Here is a 7,969-nt window from a genome sequence, read left to right on the forward strand (position 1 = left end):
ATGACGCAGGATTTAATTAATTGACCTCTCTTATGCTCTTCTGTTGTCACAGGTCGTCTGTAAAACACTGTCCGTGGAGGTGATTTTATATGGGCCAGAGAGTATTTGTGTCAACGTCAAGTCAGGCCTGGATACAAGGTGCCACACTCTAAAGGTTTGGTAAGTGTGATATCCTGACATGGAATCCATTCCCCTGAATCTATAAGCCTTGCCTGAGTGACTGTGTATTGTGTGAACAGATCTCTCTCTCTGTCTCTCTCTCTCTCTGTCTCTGTCTCTGTCTCTGTCTCTCTCTCTCTCGCTCTCTCTCTCCCCCCCCTCTCTATTCAAACATTCATTGCTGATGGTGCATGCATGGTACCTGAGCAAACGCACCAACAATATGTTACATCAACCACATTTCAGTTTTGCCACATTGCCGCTGCGATGCAGATAATCTGTCAAAATGTTGCACAATTTATTCTTTTAAGTTAATAAATTGCATCATCACTCATGTAAACCCCATCGTGCCTTTTGTGTTAAGCTGCCAGTGATTTCTGTATATACTATATGTATATGTGTATATATATATATATATATATATATATATATATATATATAAATAATGCCAAGAAAGCAATGGTGGTTGGTTGTCAAACAAGGTGGGTCGCAAAAAAACAAATAAAAACAGCCATGTATTGTTGGGATAGTCTGCCTAATCCCAAGAATGCAGTAATATGGGTTTAAAAAAAGGAACTAAATAGTTAATTTCTTGAGAATAGGCTTGAAAATGAAATAAAAAAGAAAATTGTTCTTTAACTTTTGTTTTATTATTGTATACATAATATTGTACATTTATTATATATACAGAGTTCCACTCTTTATGCATTGCCCTTTTACTTAAAAGTAGTGAAAGATCAAAACAAACACATTTTTCTGGCACTCAACTAATAAATGAATGGACTGATTGTTACAGATTTAAAGTGTAGCCTGCAATCCAGGTCACAATTTACAGTTATGGTTTTGAACATGGTTTGAACTAAACAGGCATTTTTATTCAAACAACTAGCAAATACAAATGACATACATTACATTGTAATCCCAGATATCATAAAACGGCTGCATCATAGTTCATGTAACAGTGTGTGGATCCTCCATCAGCTCAGTAATCTCTGTCATTTGGTGAATATTTCAAACATAAAGAAATCATAATCTACGAGATGAAAAACACCAGTGCAGATATTGACTGATGCGTTCTTGTTGTGGCACTTGTAATATTGTACACTACAGAGGTGACTTCGCTGCACAGCACTGGAATAGAAAACTTAACTTAACAGACCTATGCATTAAACATATTGTAGAATACAGTGTAGCATTCATCACTGTCAAGGAGAGAGTTTGTATAAATTTAAATGCACCGAAGCGTTGCGAGCATTTTTTTTTCCTCCTCTTCCTTTGTCTATGGGTGGGAGTATATGTATATCACTATTAAGCTGCCTTGTTTGTTTTTTTTGTAACACTGCAGAATTAAACATAAAGACTTCAGGAACATGATGTTCTTGTGTTATTCAGCATGGGTCGAATTATTTAAAGTAAGCTTAACTATTAGGACTGGAATACTTTGTCTCAGTGTGACATGAAGTCAATTCAATAAAAACCCAAGTAAAAAGAATTGCATTGAGATTTGTGGGAATAGCTTGTTCAAAGATGTAGCCTAGTTTAAAACCAATCATGGCCCCAAGTGCCGAATGTATTGGGAACCAAGACATGGCTGTGTAAGTGCCTGACAGTTTTAACATTAAAATAAATTGCCTAACCTTTCCAACATCCAGTGACAAAAACAGGAAAAATGAAAGATAATGGGTTATTATTCACTGAGGGATCCTATACATAATAATGATATCATCAATACTGGTACACTAGGGCTCATATAGGGGCTGATGTGACTTAAAAAAAAAATGTAATGGAATTACTTATTTTTAATCATCAGTCCTAGTCTGTAGCTATTCAAATGAAAAAGGGAGAAAGTGGTGTATAAACGGAGAGAGGGAAAATATTTGTTGGGATGAAATAAAGAAAAAGGGTGAAACAGAGACAGAGAGGGACAAAGAGCAGGAGAATTTAACACGTTATAATTCTTTGAGGACCGTTTCCAACCTTCAGCCGTGAGTCAATTTGCCAAATAACACAAGCAGAACCACACAAAATAGGCACATCAGTACCGGCTTAAAGTACATGGCAGTAAGTGGGCAATAGACTTACAAAGCATTGCAGCGCTCGCCTGACAAATGCAATAAACAGCATTATCCTTCAGAGGCGATGCTGGTGGTGGCGGCTGTGCTCCACGGCCCCGTGCCCACCTCCTCCTCACTGTGGAGGCCAGGGACAACACACAACACTTGGGAGAGTCGGGGAGCAGTGGGGGTAGTGTTGCGTGGGGTGGAAGTGAGGGTGGGCTCTTATGGGTGGGGGGAGAAATAGGAGTTGCTGGTAGAGCGAGACTGGCACCGACATGTGGGGAGGTGTGTGTGAGGCAATCTACAGAACAAATGAGGGCACTATCGCCTGTCATATTTCACATTTTCTTCGTTCTAAATAAGACAAAGACCATGTGAGCCGGGTGAGCAGAAAGCTCTTAGGAGGCATAAACAGCTGGAGAATGCAGCACCTCCACCGCACTGTGACCCACGCTGCAATAAATCTGTATAAAAGTGATTATGATGAGGCAAAGTGATCAAGCAAATGAAATATCTGGGCTTTAGCATATAACTCAGCGAGGTGAGGTGAGCTTTATAGCCCTTGCTCTAGGGGAGCAAACCTTGCATGTCCTGGGCAATTTGCTTCTCTTATTGCATGTTCTATCTTTACTCTGAGAGGGTTTGGCAATGTGAGCGTTGCATGTTTGAGAGCTTGCTAATGTTGTTGTTTAGATGCTTGGAGACAGTAAAAATAAAGATTGGATTAATTTAAGGATGCATTCCTGCCTCCTACCGTAAAATATAATAATATGTTGTAAAACACTTTTTTTCACCTGAGTGGCGAGTTAGTGGAGTAGATAGCCGGAATATAAAGTTTATTTTCCTGAGCTGGCCCGAGCCGCGAGCAGATGCTTCGGATCCCTCAGCCGCCAGAGAATGACAATTGGAACTTCCATTGGGTTTCTTTGTGTAGTTTTTGATTGTAATTTAAATATTTAAAGATACATCACTTGATTTTGCAGTGTGACATATACAGTATATTGCACTCAAGTAGGGTTTGGGGTTACTATAAGGCATTTAAAAACAACATTTTGGAGATGCAATGCTCAATTTGGAGACTTGGAGCCATTTCGACAAATTTATGGATTCTAAGAATATCCATAAACAGGATGCTAAAACATGCAAAAGAATTATGACCGCACGTTTAGGTGATGCCAGACTCAATGTTGATGTTGAGGTGTTAAAACATATTAACAATTAACAAAAGAAAAATGTGCAGGTGCTTTACCAAATCTGGGGCGGTTCTACAACAAGGCTTGTAACTATAACAATGACATTTTGGAATTTAGAGTTTTAGGGTATCTACCAAAAAAATGCTGGGATTACAAGAAATACCCCAAAAGAAGAAATACAAAAAAAACTGGGACCGGCCTTGGCCTGAATGCTGCTGTTGTTTGTCCCGACCAGACCGCAGCGTGTTGGCTTTCTTCTCCAGGCAGTCACTGAGTCAGTGAAATTCCTGTCAGTTCAGGCAGTCGGTGTCCCAGCTCTCTGTGCTGCCGAGTCTATATAGTGATGATCTAGCAATGATAACTGGATCAATACCTCCAGCCATGTGGACAGCCGGCTGGGAGCTGCATCACTACTCTCACAGGCGACCGAGTTGCAAACACCTCACCCACCCCCCCGTCCCACCACCCTTCCTCCTGGCGCGACTGTTAGCTTCACAACTCCTCTGACACACTTCATCTTATAATTTGATCAAGAAAAGTGTCACATTAAGCAGATCTTTCGGTCATAAATGAGAAATATGTGGATTTTATGAACTGTAAATGAGTGCCCCTTCATGGACGGTTATTTTAGTGTCAAAATATATTAAATACATAGGAAGGAAAGGCTGATCCTGATCACTGATTCCATATAGTCAGCACTGCACTGTAGTTAGTTGTTTATTTTGTTTCATTTACTTTTAAAAATCATATCCGATCCATTTCCTCTTCAGAATCTTTTAGGGTAAGTAGCCAAGGAATAAACAATAAAACAATTATTAGCAAAAATCATAAAAATACAATCCTATACATGTGTCCTGGGAATAAATGTGAGCCATCCGCATAGGTAAAACCAATGAGATGTTCCCTGTAGAGGAATGAAATTGGTTAATACAAAGGCATGTCGGTAATAACAATGTCCTTTCTCCGGTGACAAAGACAAAGTGCCTGCGTTTGGAGCGTACAAGCGCAAGAGACAAGTGATGGCTGAAGGTAGACTTTGGGAGAGCATTTGAATTTCATGTCCAAGAAGAGGCAGCCCATCATTAAAAAACCCTAATTTCTGTGTCAGGTAGAGTTACAGGTAATCGATCATCTTGTCACACCGATTTATTTTTTTCTGCCCGTTCAAAGTGAATTCTACTTCTTTCCAATTAAACTTGTTGCTGAAAAAGAAAACGTCTCTGGCTATTAAAGGCACATTTTGCCATGTTAGGTCTTTTTCCACCAAAGGTAATTTCTGAACATTTGGAAGAAAGGAGCCCAAGGGAGGCTGTGGCTTCCAGGCAATTCTTCATGTAGAGCTGCTCTGAACAAAGCAGACCTTTTGATGTTGGCATTGGACATCTATTAATATATGTGCATTGTCTTAAATCATTTGTTTGGATCTTCTTAACCAGCACTTGAACGACATAGAAATGCTGCTATTAGTTTATCTTTTCCTGCACTAGTTGTGCAGAACACTAATGTTCCTTCCATGCCTTAATAATAATGTATAGTTATATGCAGCATGTCAGATGTTACAATGGATCAAGTAAGTAGTAATGAAAACAATGAATAAGTAGAGGATTTCAGTAATTATTATTAGTAATTAATTTACAGCTGCAGGTATCAAAGGAACTTTGGCCTTTGACCAATGGTGCAGCTGCAGCAAGTGTATAAATAAAGTGTGTAAATTAATTTAATATGATGCGCAATGAGGCAGCAGTGTGGTTTCACCAAAGGACTGATAAATGCTTTAGGTCTCGAGAGGGGCTTATTTTGGTTGAACTGCTGTGACAGCTTCACCCAGCCTGACACTCCTGAAGAGCGGCTCTGTCCGTGACAGTGTGCGCCACCAGGGCATTGGGATATGTCTGCATAAAAGCCATTTATTGGTACATTTCTAAATGTTAACGGTTGTCAGCTTCAGTTTCTTTAAAGACCCTTGACTCGCAGGGGGGACAAAATGCCTGTGCTGATCTGGGGAAACACTCCTCAGTCCCTGACAGACAATGACAAAAAAACGCCGCTGCTTGTGGCCCCCGCCACTGGCACTGAGGTTTCACATGCGAGCGAGTGCTCCTTTGTCCCCGGGTCTAATTTATTTATGTGGCTAATCTTCAGGGGGTGGAGCGGCCATGCTCAGAGGTGTGTCATTTTACAGGGGGACCCACCGGAAGGATCAGTGACCTTGCAGAGACTTGCCATAATCACGTGATTTGTTTCAATTAGCACACAAGATCTGTCTTCGCTTGCAATCACATAAACAAGGATCATTAAGGGAAATGTCTCCCAAAAAAGTCCTAAAAAGTTGTTACTGCTGTACATCACCTGTCACCTCGGTGCACTAAATTCCTCTTCTATCCATCATTTACAGTTGCGGTCAGCAGAAAGATTAATTAAATTACTTATAGTTAGCAAACTAAGAGCCATTACTAAACTAATTCAAAGTTGACTTTCTTTGAAAGTTGTACGCTGGTTTAACATTATGCATCACATTGCTCCCATAGGATTCAGTGTCAGAGCCAAGATTGCATTCATCCTTACCCAACAGCATTTATTTGGACAGAGGTGCAATGGCAGCAGAAAAAGAGTGGAGGAGATGGAGTCTTGATTAGCAGCAGCCTTCCCAGCATGCTCTGCTATGACAAATGACTGACTTCGAACAATATCTAAGGCGATCAGGATAAAGTACCAACCATTTCAAGGCTCAGCAAAATTCTAATTCTAATTAGACTTTGCACCACACACCAAATAAAAATTGTTCCCATGGCATTTTGGCCTATCAACTGTTTCTCCGATCGCTGAAACAAAACGAATAAAGAAAATGATTAAAGTGATAACAAAGGCATAAAATTTAAATTATTGAGGCACCACATCTGGGATCTGTATGTCACTGCGCTGCCATTTTTACCCTCTCATTCAGCACTCCATTCTTTCTGCATGAGAGAAACTGCAAAACAGAGGGAAGCAAGGAAAGGGAGAGAAAGAGCAGTAAGAATTTGTAACATTAAAAGGTAGAAAGCGAGAACGCAAATAGGCCTTCAGCTTTAGCGTTATTAATGACTCTTCTAAGATCTCCGACTTTTCCAATCTCTCAGAGAAGCGCATGAAGGAGTCTGCAGATGAAGCTGACCTTCAAAATGTTCTTTGGTCTTTAGTTAAGAAATTCACTCGCCATTATGGCATCATTAAGGAAACAAGGATAAAATTACTCCATGGTTAATGGCCTATAGGATCCCCCACCAAAATTTGTTTCAGATCTAATAAAACTGTGCTTAACACACTCGGATGAATTATGAGGACTGTTATGTGGGGTATTAAAATGTGGAAAATAGATTTTCGAGAGCTTGGAGGACTGGACTTTTCAAATCAGATAGTAGAATGGGATTTTCTGGGCAATAAATTCCACCATGTCTCAATTTCATTTCTTTCAGCTCTTAAATCTGAAAGTATGATTTATCGTGTGGTTTTGATCATCTTTAAAATACACTGGTCACTGTAGCCAACTTTGCTATTTCCAAGAAGAATAAACATTAGTGTTCATTCACATGTTCTACATGAACACACAAAAAAAGCTTGTTTTCAGACATTATTTTGCTTAAAGAGCTACATTAATAAGAAAAGCTGTCTAATTAAGATGTGTCATTTGAGGTAATAACTTATTATTAAGATCTCAATTAATTTGAGGTTTTCATTTATATTTGCTTGACAAGCTGTTGAGAGAAAGGTTGGTTATTAGCATATCGCATCAGAGGTTAGAGAAAGCAGGCAGGAAGCTGTTATGGAGAAAAATGAAGCTGCAGGCTATTGCGGCTCTTCATTGTCTCATATACAACCGCATGGCAAACCTGCAGAACTGTGTCATTTGCCACCACTTATTACCTGCTATTGTAATCCAGACCTCGATGCCATCGTGAAATACAGACTTATTATAAAGAGGGGGAAAAGTTAGCCCAAGATGGTGCCACAGAGAGGTGGTTTGTGTGGTAATGGCATTTGCTCTCTTTAAACTTTAATCTTTCCTATTAATTCCCTGCAACTGGAGAATGTACGAGAGTTAATGTTCCATGAACGTGTTTCTCACTCCGCAATCTCTTCAAGCTAATTACCTTCAGGTGCTAAATGGTGGGAAATTGCCATCCATTTGGATGAGAAAAATTTCACCTCCTGCTCCCTAGTGAAACATTTTTTTGCCGGGCACATTAAGGAAAAAAAAAGAGGAAAAGAGGCAGGCCTCCACCAAGGTAAACAGTGGTCATAAAACTACCTCTTCCTGCTCTTCTCTGTCCTCCTGCCTGAAACAGGAAACCGTTGTCCCTCTCTCCCACCACATTGCTAATCGCCGGAGGTCAGGTAGAGGTCAACAGGTGCTCCTCTTGACAAGGGGAATGCCGAACAGATGTTTGATTGGCATGAATCATCTATACTGCCCATTAGAAACTTATGATGTGAAAGGATAGGACTCCTGGTACTAGGACTCTTTTTAATTTGACATCTAAACAGAAAGGAGATCTTGAAGTTGCTGCGTTTTGAATGAAA

Source organism: Pholis gunnellus (genome assembly GCF_910591455.1).
Source record: "Pholis gunnellus genome assembly, chromosome: 21".
NCBI lineage: Eukaryota > Metazoa > Chordata > Actinopteri > Perciformes > Pholidae > Pholis > Pholis gunnellus.